The 16,644-nt window shown below is 35.9% G+C and overlaps 1 pseudogene; it reads right to left on the bottom strand.

Moving 5' to 3' along the window:
• Positions 1-11,754: 11,754 nt before the first annotated feature.
• LOC101623470 lies at positions 11,755-12,508 on the bottom strand (annotated as a pseudogene).
• Positions 12,509-16,644: the final 4,136 nt, after the last annotated feature.

Raw genomic sequence — 16,644 nt, 5'->3', positions numbered from 1 at the left:
AGTATGTGGAGAAGATTCTCAACAGTCAGGGCAGAAAGCACTGAGAGTGAAAATTTCAGAGGCAGGAGGTTGGGAAGCTGTTCTGCAACCATCACAGGATGGGTAGATTCATTGTCAGTTCAGGCAGCTTGAAAGAGAAACTTTGAACCCTTGCATCATCCCACAGGTTAGAGAAAACAAGCCAGCAGGGAGACAGCAACTTGGGCACCCTGACACTGCCTATAAGATTTCCTCTTTAGCCTTTCTCTGAGGCTGAGGCTCTCCACTGCACTCTCTTATATGGTACTCTGCTGTCCCCTTCTCCCCTGTGACACCTCCCTTATATGCTCAGTCTCCACAGGGACGCCCACTTACACACTCCCACAACACATTCCAGGTGCCGCCATCAGGTATGTGTGTAAAACCAAGAGACATCAGTCATTGATGCTAATGTCAAGAGGGCGGAAGAAACCTGCGGACTCTCATTTACCCTACAGATTCTAACAAAGCCAACAAGGGAGCTGGTGACTTTGGTAACAAGGGAGGTATCAATATCATGGGATAAATTCCCAAAGTTATGGGACACTTCTGGGTGTTCAGATAGTGAGTAGTAACTAGAGATGTCCCTAGTCACCTGCTTTAGAATGAATCAGCTCTGTTTATTGGCCCCATTTTTCTTAAGAATAATCTTTCCATTTCAGATCAACTCTTTCCTACAGCAAGACTCATACATTGCCCTGCCCTCTTCCTACTATAGATTGATGTCACTAGATTTGAATCTCACAGATAATCAAATGTTATTGAGGTCCTTACCCTTAAGGACATCTTAAAATTCTATTTGCCATATTTTCATATTATGAGCTTAGGATGTGAAAAACTTTGGGTAGCATTTAGTCTGCCTATCTTATCTCTGCTTTCTAACAGTGCAGTAGATATTGAGCAACCTAGAACAATGTTGAACAGAAAGATAATGTGATGCACACATCTGAGGTACACATGTAAATTTAAAATTCACACTTGTATAAATTTATGTAACATATTTCCATATTAAAAATGCATATTAAATCTAACATACAGAAAACATAATTGATATTAATTTTAAACTATGTAACACAATGTTAAGCTTTATTTCAACAACTATGAAAATATATCCACAAGAAACATGTTTATCTTATATTTAAGATACAATTGAAATACATGTTAATAAGATATTTTATATTCTTTTTGTTGTGCATTTTAGCTTATACTACTTATCTGCTTGTACTAATTATATTTCAAGTGTTTTAGAGGCACACGTGACTACTGTAGTGGGCAATGCAATGTAACCAAAATATACTCAAAGTAGTTAAATTCAATCTTTTTCATAATTAAGGAAAATGGATTAGAAATATTAGTAACAAATTAGAAATAGTTTGATATATATGATTTTGTTCAAAATTCACAATGATTGGCTTTTTTATTGAGTGAAAAGGTGCACAAATATTAATTTTCTCTGCAATGTTCTATACAGATCTAGTTTTTTTTTAATGTATACTATTGATTTCACTATATAATTCTATCTGTGTAAATTATATTATTGAATGTGTATAAAACATGTGAATATGGAAAATGATACATATATGCTTATGCATACATCAAATATATATACAAGATGACAAATATCAACACCAATTTTCACATTAATAATAAACACTCCTTATTCTGTGAATGAAGACTGAGAGGTAATAGTTATTTATAGTTGTATTATACTTATATTTTTATATTAAAATTTAGAGTGATTCCACTATTAATACACACAACACTAGAAACACACTTAATCATACAATAAAAACTGTAGTTGCCAGTTTTGATATAGCTTTGCCAGTTTACCAGAATATAGTTCAAATTGTATCAAAAGTATTCCTAAATTAAGAGAATTTTCAGATTTGCCTTTGCTAATTTCTACAAGATAGCTATTAAGTCAAAATGCTTGACCTAATTCTAACTTCTTAATTATTTGAAGTATACTGTTCTTTTAAGTTGTTATAAAAATTATTAGTTTAGAATTTTTCAATAGTCTTAAGTATTTGACTGTTGTCCTTCTTCCCTATAAATTTCCTTAAATAATCAGCTCACTCTAATTAAATTAAATCTCAAAAAGAAAGTTAAATGGTAATATGTGGAACTTATTGCTATAATTATAGGGATATTATCTAGCACATGGATCATTAGCTGAGGTTAAGAGACCAGGAGATCAATTATACAGAAATTTGAAATCTATTTTCAAATGTGTCCACTTCTAAGATAGAAATATACACACAGACACAGATGCAGACACACACACACACTTTAGATTCAAATCAGATTCTTAAACATGCTATAACTCATATTAAAATGATTTTGCAAAATCCAGTTTTCACATCATCTGTCCACCATTAATGAAACAAAATATCAATACTTTAAGCAAGCCATATGATTTTTATAGAATGACATTTTCCCTCTCTCTCTCTCTCTGTGTGTGTCCTGGTTTATTCTTTTATTCACTTTATGCAACCAGACTATGTAACAAATAAAAAAATCAAAAATGGTCATTCCAGCTATAGCATATATCCCTAGGAATCTGAGGAGGATACTCCCAGAATGTATTGCTTATAATACAGTTTGAATTCTATTTGGTCTTTAAATCAGGCACTTGTCTGAGAAATTTTCAGCTCTGATAAAATATGACAAAAGAAAAGGGATGATTTGCTTCATTTAACTGTTACAAAATGTACAATATGATGAGTGATTTTGTAAAAGGCCAGAGAAAATTTTCTCACAGTTGTAATTAAGAGAACAAATTGATATATTTTCTGCAAGTGTTTATAAATTTAAAGTGTAAGTTGCAAATTGCTTTGATTTTCATTGTTATTAAGAGGGCATAAAAGTAGTATCTCATTGTGCTTTTGATTTGCATTTATAAATTGAAAGTATACTTAATTCTCTTGCATTTTCTTATTTTTTAGCATTTAAAAAAATCTTTAATCCATCTAGAAGTTATTTTGGAACTTGATGTGAAAATTTAATGTTTTTCTACAAATGTAACTAATTTGATACCACAACATTTAAAAATTGTAATAAAAAATAAATGCAAGTTTGGTTTAGTATATTCTAAAAATTATGAAGAAGGCACAGATATCTTCAATTGATGTTTATGCTTTTTTTATATATTCAATGTGTTTTTACACTTGGTAGTAAGATATCTTCCATTAATGTTTATGTTTTTAATATATACAAATGTGTTTTTCTACTTTGATAGTTTTAATCTGGACACACATATACATGTTTAAACACAGACATCTTGGCCCCATTTTTGTTAAGAATAATTTTTCCATTTTAAAAACTAGCACTTTCCTACAGCAAATCTCATACACTGTTCTGTCCTCTTCCTGTTATAGATAGATGTCATATAGCTATATGCACAAAATATATATGTCACGCATTTGACATAGTTTGTGAGAGTCAATATAAAAATTTAAAATATTTTTATTCAACTAAACTGCATTTTTAGCATCTTCAAATATGCTTTTCCACTGGCTAACTTTTTAAAAATGCTATTTTCCAATGAAATAATCATTGATGCAATTAGCTCAAAAATAAAAAGGAGTTTGTTTCTACCTCATACATAAGCAAATCAAAGGTTTGATTACTTATGTGATACTCAGATACAACACATATCTAAATATCCAATGCTGTACATTTTTCTGTCCCACAGTGATCTGAGCATCAGTCTCATCTTCACTTTTGCTGTCCTTTTTTCTGAAAGGGGGCTGTAGGAACACTAGGTATCACATTCTAGGTACTTTATAAATCACATTTAGTCAGCATGTACTTGCTTTCATTTGACAAAGGATCAAGAAAAGGCATTATAGCTATCACTAAATTTTCTTCATTATGAATTGTCTTTTTTTTAAGATGTATTTATTCATTCATACAGAACTGGGGTACAGGCCATAGGTGCAGGGTAAGTGAGATGATTCACCAGAGACACAGTGGGGAGCAGAACAGGCTGACTGACAAGTACACTGCTGAGGGGAGCAGCGGGCGGGTCAGGAGAAGTCTGCCATGCCATTTGGCGTCACTTCCGGGACGGGGATGGAACTCATGCTGAAGTGGCTTTAGATTCTTAGTGTTGTGCTTTAACCCGCTGCGCCACCAGGGAGAGCTCATGAATTGTCTTTTTAAGGTAAAGAAAAGACTAAGAAAAGCCTAAGTACCAACTCTACTTCATTGCTCATTACACAAAAATGTGCCACATGTCCACACTTGATAAAGTCACTCACATGGGAAAAGATGTGAGTAGGATTCTCCTGTCGTGAGTTACTCCTGAGGCTGGCGACAGAGCCTAATGATAGTTGAATAGGGTAAAATAGGAGTGTATTTCTATGTAGAGACATAATTATTGCTTTCACTATGTTCAGAGCGATAAGCCTATTAGCAAAATCAGTTAAGTTTTTATCAGATATTCTTTCTTTAAAAGAAGCTTACAAGGGAGGATCTCCTTTAATATTCTCCTTGTAAGCCTTGCCTCTCTGAGGGCTTCTGAAAGAAAATATTCTTGTTATCAGTCTAAATATTCTATAAATTTATGTATATATGGACATCAATTCTGTTCTCCTTTGTGCATTTGATAACAAATCTACCTCCAATTTTTGAATTTTCAGAGTTTCATAAATTTAGCATTAGATTCCAATATGTTTATAAATTTACATGTTACTTTGAACACATAGTTTTTATCCTTGTTGATTTTTCAGCTCTATCTTATAATACCAGATTATGACCTTGACAAGATATTCCAAATGTATTCAAATTTCACATTTGGTTTATTTTTCAATTAATTCCGTTTGGAAAATTGCATATGTATTTTCTGACACAGTAATCCACTAATATTTAGTGCTAGTTAGTGGAATTAAATGTACAGCTTACTTTTCTCCTATCATGGAATTGTATTAAAATCTGTTCTGCTGGTCCTCCCTAGTGGCGCAGCGGGTTAAAGCACTGCACTGAGAAAGTAAAGCCACTTCCGCATGAGTTCAATCCCCGCTTGCCCCGGAGGTGACCACATGGCGCGGGAGACCTCTCCTGACCTGCCCGCTGCTCCCCTCAGCAGTGTACTTCATTGATCTGCCTGTTCTGCTTCCCGCTCTGTCTCTGGTGAATCCTCTCACCCTCCGCATCTCTGGCCTGTACCCCAGTTCTGTATGAATAAATAAATAAATCTTTAAAAAAAAATCTGTTCTGCTATACATATTTCTTTTTTGTGAATTCCTCCCACAATATATTTGAATTTGAAATTTAGATCCAATAAATCCAATTTTATCATTGAAAAGGCAGTCTTTTTGTTTTTTTTTTAAAGTAATTCATTTATTAACATTATGTTTGAATACCAGCAGGGAGACAGCACTTTTAAATTTTCAAGAGTGCATGTCTCTACACAACCCCCAGTCCCTTCTCATAAGGGCTCTGGGTAAGGTGACTGCCTGGTACAGACGTTGCTTATTCCAGACCACACCCACAATCACTCTCTCCATGTACCTCTGGTCACTGTAGCATGAAACACCTACATGTTAACCCGGATAAAGTCTGCATGGGTCTCTACTGACCACTGGAAAGCAATCCCACTCCTGGTATCTGAGTCTGTCTTTGCAGAGTCCCCTTGGCTCAGTGCTCCAACAGACATAGCCCATTGGGATTGAGCCCTGCAGCTGCCTCTATCTCTGCCTGTAACATCTAGTCTCCTTAGCAAGGCCTGCTCCACTGCTTGCCAGGAGCTATGGGTTCTGGTCTGCTCCAAGACCCTCTTGGGGCTCATTGATTTGCAAGGGTGCTTACCAATAGTGGGGCTTTCCCAAGACCTGCTAATGTTTCACTGAGATCTGCAAAGACCACTGTAGTGGTCAGGTTCCAGAAGACTTCCTGGAGCTTAGTGAAGCTGGCCAAGGGCTACTGCCTGTGGTGTTGCTTGCTGAGGTCTGGGATGAAGTCTATGGAAGCTGATGTGGCAGGCTGCATCCCAGACTACCCCTGGCTTTCAGTAATCTATGTACCACTTTGGGGTAAAACTCTTGTTAGTTCTATTCTGCTGCCTATTGGCTTAATCGGTCCCACAGATGACTGGGTTCTCCCTCCCCTGGTCATTATTCTTGGTTTGTGCTATAACTGTCTGTTTCCTTAAGGAGTCATTGGCTTTATTCTGCTGTAATTTATCTGTATGTGGAAGCTGTGAGCTCAGAGTCTAGATTCTGCTCCCATCTTGATCTGCCTCCTCCATTGTGTTGTCCTAAACTACTATGGGGATAATTTCTTTTCCCCTTCTAGCTTTTAGCTTCTCTATTACGGAGAATATACAATGCCTCTTAATGGTTTAATAAAAATCTGATTACTTTACATTATGTATCACATTCCCTTAAAGTTAATAAACTACATAAGTCAAATGTTATCTGAAAACATTAAACAAAAACAAAAAATCTGAAATTTAAATTTCAATCAGCAATATAGAGGATTTGCATATTAGTAGGTAATTCAGTCAAATTGTACTACCCTACAATGTGATAAATGTGTTTATATTTAATTGTTACTATAAAATCATCCAGAGACTATTTTATTTAGTTTATGTATTAAAAAGCTTCAGCCTAGTGCTCTGAGAACAAGCCAGAGTTTGGTTTCTAGAACTCTGCACTACTTATTGATAAAATTTAGGTCTAGCATTTTTTATGTTTAAATGGCCAATTCATGCCTCTCATGAATGATGAAATATCTGTCATCATATAAAAGTCTGTTTATAATTCAGAGTCAGAAAAATCAGATCTAAATTAGTCCTAGTAATACAGTACTAAGTGCTTTAAGCATTCTGAGGAAAAGATCAATATATGCTAAAGTATATAACAAATGGTCTTCAGCAGTTGAAACCTTAACTGTTTGTAAGAGCGGTTAAATTTCAGTCAGTGGAGAAGAGGTGACTAGTCTAACAGGAGCTGAGATGCTGTTCCCCAACTTTTGTTCTAAAATTAACCCATGTGAGGTTCTGACACAGACAGATAGGGTAGGCCTTAGAGCAGTCTGTACGCAGCTGCTTCCCTAGCCCATTTCCATGGGAATAGGAATAGAGGTGAGCCCCAAGATAAGGCAAATTTTGTTAGGCATCATTTTCAGAATGCATTATTTTCTCTACAATGTCCCAAAGCCAACCTCATCCACCAATCTTCTAGAAACATAGGTTTACCAAGAACCAAAAGGTGAGGAACAAAGTAAGATGAAGCTCCCAGAAAGGAGTGTTGGAGCAGTGACTTAAAATATCATCCTCATGGAATCAAACCATGGGTTCCATATTTTTTACAAGTTCTTTTTCTCAGCTCACATTTAGTCACTTTCCTCTATCTTTTTTGACATAATTTCTGCCTTACTCACATGTAAGTTAGTTTTGATCCCTCAACTTAACCAGCATATTAGAATTTATAAGAGAGATTGTAAAAACTCCTATCATCATTATTATTTCATTTGTTTGCAGATTATTCTACACTTCCATAAATATTTTGTGCTTTTTGTTAAAATTCAAATGTTCACTCTTTGGAGAATAGACACCCTGTGCTGAGAGGAAGACTGCTGAGTCTGTAGCATACAACTTTCTAGAACAGGACTGATAACAGTGATGTTTCTGTTGCTTAAAACACCTGTCAGGGACTCACTGATGGCACATGGGGTTAAGTCTCAGTGAAGCTATCAGAGGCCACTGCAGCAGGAGTTCAATCACTAGCTAGGAAGCTGACCCATACTGGCACAGCACAGAACTCTCTTGTTTTGTGTGTTACCTTTAAGTGGAAAGTATCTCCGGCATGTTTACCTTGAGGAATTAACCTATATACATGTATGTACATATGTATAGGGTTACCTATCTTTCTTTAAATATATAACACACTCAAGGTTTATATATTATTGTTAATAATAATAATGAAGCATTCGACATGTAATTTTCACACTGATTTTTCAGACTTCATTTGTATACAGGCCACTCATAATTTAGAAGGAGAAACAGATAAAATACTTCCCAGCAAAATTTGCAAAGGGTACATTATAACTTGGGAATAAAAATGAGTATAATAATTTTGCCACATTGATTGCTATCATAAATTTCAAACCTAATACAGCATATATATTATACTGAAGTAAACTTTATAGATTTCATTATTAGGTCTTTAATACTAGGTAAATCTTAAAGCTATTTAGTGTCGATAGTCACAGTTTTGCAGTATTGGTTAAACAATACTTCAAATGCATTGGTAACTTATAGACCCCCCGCAGTGTTTCTCTTTTAACTCTTATAGCTTTCATGCCTACTTATGTATGTTTTTGATATCTTTTATAGAAGTATATTTACTGATTTTTAGTAATTTTTCTAAGAGAACACAGAATGTTAAAAAACTAAAGCAATCCAGATTCCAAGTTTAGCCCAAATGCTTGACCACATAGACTTGAAGTATTATGTAAAATAAAATATTTCTAAAAAAAAAATTAAAATATTTAAAGAAAATATTTCCAGAAGCTAAAAATTGAGCAGACAAGGGACAAGATAAAATTATTTGAACAGTTGAGGGGAAAGAGAATATTAAAAATGAGATAAATAAGAAATATCCATTAGAAAACTAACTGCATACAAGAATTTAAAAGTTTGGTTTCTCCTTATATCTACATACAAACATAAATGCATACATATCAATTTATACTGTATAAAATACCTGTTTGCAATCACAACAAAAATTTATAAAAATTTTAGAAATGTAACCTCCCTCCCTGGTGGCGCAGCGGGTTAAAACATAGCACTAAGAAGCTAAAGCCACTTCAGCATGAGTTCAACCCCCGGCCCGCCTCGGAGGTGACTCACATAGCACAGCATACCTCTCCTGACCTGCTGCTGCTCCCCTCAGTAGTGTACTTTGTATTGCTTTTTCTGCTCCCCACTCTGTCTCTGGTGAATCCTCTCACTGCCCCGCACCTCTGGCCTGTATCTTCATGCATAAATAAATAAATCTTTTTAAAAATTACCAACTAATATTCTTATAATTTTTTTAAAGATTTATTTATTTATGCTTACAAAACTGGGGTACAGGTTAGAGATGCGGAGGGTTAAAGGATTCACCAGAGACAGAGAGGGGAGCTGAACAGGCAGATACTAAACTACACTGCTGAGGGGAGCAGGGGGCAGGTCAGGAGAGGTCTTCCATGCCATGTGGGTCAGCTCCCTGGCTGGGGATCAAACTCATGCTGCAGTGGCTTCTGAGAGCTTCATAGTGTGGTGCTTTAACCTGTTGAGCCACCAGAGAAAGTCCCATATTCTTATAATTTTAATAAGTATACTGAATTTTTCGAGTAATTGATATAGCAAAAATACTACCTTTACCTAGTAAATTTACCTTTTCAATTAATAAATCAAGATATTAATTCCTTCAAAGTTTCAAAAGACAAATATAAAGTGGTTGACTAGAAAGTCTTTTTTATTTTTATAATTATTTCAAATGATAACCTTTCTCAAAATCAGGCTAATACAGAACTTTAGATCTCTCTCATCAGGGCATAAATATAATGTGGTTAAAAAAATTTTCTTTTGATAGAATTTTCTAAAATGACATACTTTCTTAACATGAGGTTTATACAGAGATTTAGGTCTCTTCTACCACAAGTATCAAGGTAGATATTAAATTATACTTGGGCATAAAATAGGCAGGTCTATAGCAGACATGATCTTTAGACTTACAGTTCTAACAGTCTCAGCATGATGTTGAGTTCCAAATACATGACAAGCACATAGAGATGTATAGGTGGAGTCCTAGCTAATAAACGCAGAATGGAATTTTTAAGGCTCCAGATTTAGAGATAATGGTGAGGGTACAGTGAAAATGAATAATCAAGAGAGAGAACAGGGTTCAAAATCTTTCAAGGAGAAGGAATTAATGAGGATTAAAAGAGCGATAATGCACACCATTATTAGGGTTTTAGCCAATAAATTGTTACATTGTCATTCACTTTTAAGTTATTCAAAAATTCATAGTTTACAGTAATATTTTAAATTGTATTTTTAGGTTTCATGTAACTTCAGGAAAGTTTCCAGGGACTTTTCTAGACAAACTTTGTTCCAGAGGACTTTGCATACGTGGGTTTACTGTATGACTTCTTATTCACGCTTAAATACCAGAGGAAAAGCGATGGCCTTCACTGCACCTTTTTGTTGAGCTGTCTTGATTTTCATACTGTCCTTGCATTTTTGCTTTACCAGGTGTAGTCTCCTGATAAGTATGTTCCCGTGTTTGCAGAAACTCACATTGCTGACCTTGCAGTCTTTTACTATGGAAAGGCTGCAACCGGCAGCTGCAGACTAATACCAGCTCAAATCGCTTTGCTTTTGATTAAGGTCCTTAGGTTAGAAAAATGTAATTTGTACCCCACAAGGTAGTATAGAGAGAACATGACAGCAATTAATCCTTTTCTTGCTGATGACAATGATAAAATACCCCCTGTTGTCTCCAATATCTTTGTTAATACTCCAAAAAGGAAATTTACTGTCCCCGGTGTTTATTTTTAGATAAGTATTTTTCATAACGTCAAAGTGTTGAATGTTAAAACTTTATTAAGAATTTTTTTTTATCGGGCATCATGCTGATATTACCATTGCAGGAACGAGTTATGAAAACTAATGAACTGTAATGAAGTGCTTTTTAAAGGGTGTGTATAAAGTTAATAGAATAACTTGCTTGAACACTAAGTTCATTAAGAATTTTGTGCTTTTAAAATTTAAGAGATGACAGAGGCAGTTTAAGATTTAGTGCTATAGGGATATAATTTCCACCTCTTCAGATGCACATTCAGATGTACTCTTCCTCACACCTTTTCCAAAGCACCCATATTCCTCTTCCACAGTCTGTCGTGGCCGCTCCCCCCTCCCCCTTTCCCCACCACCATACTCTCCCCTGGTATCCTTAGTTCTACAGCCAGATTTCTAGGGATTATTTTGGTTTAGTTTTGTGTGTCCCATTGTCCCATTTCTTTATATTCTACATATAAATAAAATCATTCCAGTGTTTATCTTCTAATTCCGATTTATTTTGCTTGACATAATCTCCTCTTCTTTAAGGAAACACAGGTGAGCCCTTTCCACCATTTTAGGCCCTAACTATTCTCATGGGGAGCCAAAGGCTCATGCTGGAAATCACCAATCTGCACCCTTACTCCTGTAGTTCTCTTCTGGCTTACTCTCCAGCATGCATGCTGGTTTGGTGCACTCCCTTGCCCAGTATAGTCCTTGGGCTTTTAAGTCTTTCGTGTGCATGAACCCTTGATGTATGAACATCAGAAAGCCTTTATAAAGCTACTGCCCCTCACATTTTATACCATCTGTATCACTCCAAGCACAGAAACTGAGCTTTTCCTACCCTTCTTCTACTGTGTTTTTGCTTTTAATATAAACAGTAATAATCTATTCATCATTCAGAAGTTGTTGCCTTTGTTTAAATATAATGTGGCTGTAAATATGTGGAAAAGACAAGACAGGTAGCTTCACTCTGTCACCATCTTGCCAGACTTTGAATCATATTATTTATGAAGTACAAACTTCCTATACATAGGTAACAAAGAGTGACAAATGTGTTTTTGCTCACCCAGTATATATGAAAAATTTGCTAATTTCAAGTATTTCTTTTTTTTTTTTTTTAACATATATTCACTCTTGTAAATCAAAACCAAAAATGGTCAGTGAAGAGCTTAGACATCTTAGGTAAGATTTGTCTTCTGAGCTTGAGAAAGATGTGGACACTTTTCCTAAAGACATTTTTCTTTCTTTTTCTCTAAACTTTTCTTACTGGTTTGATGCACATTTGTTTCTCAAGTTTCAATCTGACAAAGTGATCCACATAGAGCATCACAAAAAATAATTTCCTATTGTATCTTTTGTTTAGGTACCACTGTATAGGCCACTGTTTGAACTTGTACCATGTGATTCTTCCAAAGATGTCTCTTCTCCAAGCACCAGGTCTAGCTTTTTCTTGACTAGTCTGAAGAAGTCTTATAGCAGCTTTTCTTTCCTGAACAACTTTATCTAATGCATCCATGGAATATACTACCTATTCCAACCTCTCTGGACTTGGCATTGGCAAACCCTGACTCTTGGCCTACTTTAGAGTTAGAAGCATGCACCTTTCTTTCAGTAGCACATACCAAAGTTTATGTAAATCTTCATTGCTCTTGTTTCTCAATTGCTTACAGGTCCATGAGGCTCCAGATTTCACTTTTTCTTGCCCCTATTTCTTTGGGTCATCAAAAAATTCTTCTAGTCCTTTCCTTGACAAGGTGGTATGAAGTAATCTACACTGGTTAAAAGATGGGATATCAATTGTATTCTCAGGCAACAAGCTAAGAGAAATCTGCAACCTGTGCCACCTGGGGCCTGAAGACTTACTAAGGACCTAGAAATCTTCAGAGCAGTGGAGACTTTGCTGCAAAGAATGGCCAAACTGGTGGCAGCCATTTTTTTTGCATCGAATATTTCTTTTTTCTTTTTCTTTTTTTTTTTTTTTTAAGATTTACTTATTTATGCATAAAGGAACAGGGGTACAGGCCAGAGGTGTGGGAAGTGAGAGGGCTCACCAGGGACAGAATGGCGAGCAGAACAGGCAGACTGACTGAAATAAATGCTGAGGGAAGTAGCGGACGGGTCGGGAGAGGTCTGCCACGTCATGTGGCTCACCTCCCTGGCCAGGCATCGAAATCTCATTGAAGTGGCTGTGGTTAGCTTCACAGCGCTATTACTTTAAACTGCTGCACCACCAGGAAGGGCCCAATTTCAATATTTCTAGCAATGTTCAAATCAACTTGGTAAAGTAATGCTTAATTTTTTTATCTAAAAATTTAAACTTATTATCTTTATATCATGTCAGTTTCAATTACTTATATATGCCTCTCTCATCTCCCCAATTCAGTTAGTAATATGCATTACCTAATTAATTACTAAATGTTTTATATGATCTCTGGTAAATCAGAGGAACTATGGGTATTGAAAGAATATCAAATCCCAATGTTCTATAAACTAGTTATATAGTCTAATCAAATTCAGTGCTCAGCAACATATGCAATTGGGAAAGTTAGTAAAAGTATTAGACAAAGAAGGACAAATGGTATCCTTCACTCATCACACTCTTGGCAGAATATGGGAACTCATAGTGTATGGTGAATGTAGTATCAATTTGGGTAGTTGAGTATTTTGACAAAAGTTCTGTTAGTGTTCTCACTGTTTAAAAAAAAAGTGCTCAGGCATTTAACCTTCAAACTTCTCATACAATGCAATGCAAAGTCAAAGAGGTCATTTTTAATATAAGTGCTTTACAGAAATAAAGGATTTTAGCACATACAGCAGTCCCAACATGACAGGATGCCAGTTTTCTATTTTTTTTTTTAATTTATGAATTACATTGTATTTCCTCCAAGATTATTGCATCAGAATTGGAATACAATAATCATTGAATTATCTGTGTATGACTTCCTTTGGGGGAAAGCTATCATTTTAAATATTGATGAAAATCCCTAGATTAAGGGAGGAAGAAGTCTCAGCTAAAACAAAGAATGAAATATCCGTGTGGCCTGCTCTTCCTAAAAGGCAAAAGAATTTTCCTTTATGATAGTATTTGCAGTTCAGAACAGCATTAATCAATAGAGTCCCTCTCATATCTTAAAAGCATTCCTCAGCCACAAACAATATTCACAGTGAATACCACCATAGTTGTGGAACTGTCATTTAGTAGGAAACTTAAATACTCATAGGGAAATAGATTTGTAATCATGCATGAACTTAAGTGCTTCTGAGAGTTACAGAATTTAGAAGTTAACTTGTCATTTATTATTATTTTAGGTATTCTTGATTTTTTGCCTTGGAAAATATTTAAATCATCTTGTGAATTTCCTTATAGAGAGAATCTTGGACTTTTGAAGCAGTCCACTGAAAACATAGATCATTTTGGAAAAGAAATAAAACATTGAACAATAAAACTTTCATCCCACAAATTTTAGAAAAGTATTTTCAGGAAAGATGTTTTGCATATAGTTTACTATATTTGGTGTTAACTACTTGGTGATTTAGATTCTACTGTAAATGATTTATTTTTTTTTAAGATTTATTTATTCATACAGAACTGGGGTACAGGCCAGAGATGCGGAGGGTGAGAGGATTCACCAGGGACAGAGTGGGGAGCAGAACAGGCAGATCAACGAAGTTCACTGCTGAGGGGAGCAACGGGTATGTCAAGAGAGGTCTGCTGTGCCCTGTGGGTCACCTCTGGGGGCAGACAGGGATAGATCTCATGAGGAAGTGGCTTAAGCTTCTTAGTGCTGTGCTTTAGCCCCCTGCGCCTAATTTTTTAGCTCAAAAATTTTATATTCTTTACTTATAGAACTAGTATTCATAGCAACTACAAATAGGACTCTAGCAAAAATATTATCAATAGTGGTTAGGTAAGAAGTTCATGGTATATTCACATGACACAATGCTACAGAGCATAAAAAAACAGCTGGGACAATGAAGGCAGCTTCTGGCATGCTCATTTCTATATTGATTTAAATGCTAGTTATACAGTTGTGTTCAGTTGGCAAAAATCCAAATATGTGTGTATAGTCATGTTATGTCTATTTATCTGTATGCATAGTGTATTGAAATAATTTACATAATAGTTTTTTACTCATTTGCATCAATTTCTCCTTTACAAACTTTCATATATTTGCAAATAATTTATGGAAACATTTCATGTTTGCAAGTAAATGAGCTAGTTTTTCGTATCTTAAAAGAATCCAGTTTTTTATATTTACTGTGATGGAACAGAGAGATTAACATCATCTTCCCCAAATACAATTTAAAAAAAGTAACATGTGGCCCTCCCTGGTGGCACAGTGGGTTAAAGCACAGCACTAAGAAGCTAAAGCCACTTCAGCCTGAGTTGGATCCCCGCCTGCCCTGAAGGTGATCCCCATGGTGCAGCAGACCTCTCCTGACCCGCCCGCTGCTCCTCTCAGCAGTGTACTTCATCAGTCAGCCTGTTCTGCTCCCCACTCTGTTTCTGGTGAATCCTCTCACTGCCCCTGCACCTCTGGCCTGTACCCCAGTTCTGTATACAACTTTTTTTTTTAAAGTAACATTTGCGGGCCCTTCCTGGTGGCCAGCGTGTTAAAGCACAGCATTGAGAAGTTAAAGCTACCTCAGCATGAGTTCCAACCCTCCCTGCCCTGGAAGTAATCCCTGCTGTGTGGCAGACCTCTCCTGACCTGCCTGCTGCTCCCCTCAGTAGTACTTTTCAGTCAATCTACCACTCTGTCTGTGGTGAATCCTCTCACTGCATCTGCAGCTCTGGCCCCCCCAGAGCTGGAAGCATAAATAAATATATACAAATATATATACCTATATATATACAGATGCATCATTACTACCTTCGAAGGCTACACAATGATCTTTCATAAAACTTTTTTTTTAGTTTTATATAACTTTGAATCTGTAATAGAACATACATGTATAATTCTACACATATGTGCCACTTCAAGTATTTCTGTGCTATGTTGAGTATTAGGACCACCGATGAGATACCTTCAGCCTTTTTCAGTACATGTAAAGAACACGATAGCTTTAAAATAGTGTTTGGTGAATGGAGGTTGCTTGGGCTTTTGTGCTTGGCCTCTATCGCTGTTACCAGTGGTGAGTGGGCTTGGGGTATGCCTGACGGTGGACACCTGGTCTGTGTTGTGGGTGAGTAGGCATACCTGCGCCAAGATCTGGATAAGGGGGCATTACAGAGGACAGGCAGCAGAGGACCTTAATGAGTACAGTGGAGACAAGCAAAGAGACCACGAGCGAATGCCAAAGAGCCCAGGAACTGTGAGGATTCATGGGGAGGCTTGGTGGCCCATCAGCACCAGGCACCCCTGCCTGCCCTGCACCTGATTGCCTCAGTACAAAGATCACTGAAAGTGTGAAAACACCACTCGGAACTCTGGGACTTCTCCTTTACCCATCTGCCTGTACTCATAGAAAACCTTCTTCATGCTCTGCTGGCATTACAATCGATTTTTCTAGATCAAGATCTGGTTATCACATTAGAAAGTCAGGCTAATAAAGTTCAATTAAGTCAATGAAGATTAACTTAACAAGGAAGATTAACGATAAATGCTACTGAAGATATTCAATATTTGAAAATAAGATAATAAACAACAATAAAATATTTTGGTAGAGTTTGAAAAAATGTGAGTCAATATTATAGTTATCACAAGAAATAAAGCATGTAAACAATTTGCAATATAAAATATTAAATTGTTAATGTTAATTGAAATGTAAATATACTTTACATATATGACAAACTGAGATGAGTTTTTTAATAATTTTCAGGCTTATTAGCTTATCATTAAGATACTTTATTAGAAATAAGAATACATTATTTTTGAAATTAACAGTTACTAGGTAAAAACAGAAATACTAAGAAACAGCTGCTAATTGTTATGAGTTGTGATTATACTGGCAACAGATAGGAGACATGAAGAGATGATAAATAAAGACTGTGCTAGCAAATAAATAATTTGGTTCAGTAGGGGAGAAAATTAAATTAACCACTGGAAGAAAAAAAAAGAAAAAAG

The sequence above is a fragment of the Condylura cristata genome, unplaced genomic scaffold, assembly GCF_000260355.1.
Source record: "Condylura cristata isolate star-nosed mole 26May11 unplaced genomic scaffold, ConCri1.0 scaffold00007, whole genome shotgun sequence".
Lineage (NCBI taxonomy): Eukaryota > Metazoa > Chordata > Mammalia > Eulipotyphla > Talpidae > Condylura > Condylura cristata.
This window is presented reverse-complemented; position numbering and strand designations above follow the sequence as displayed.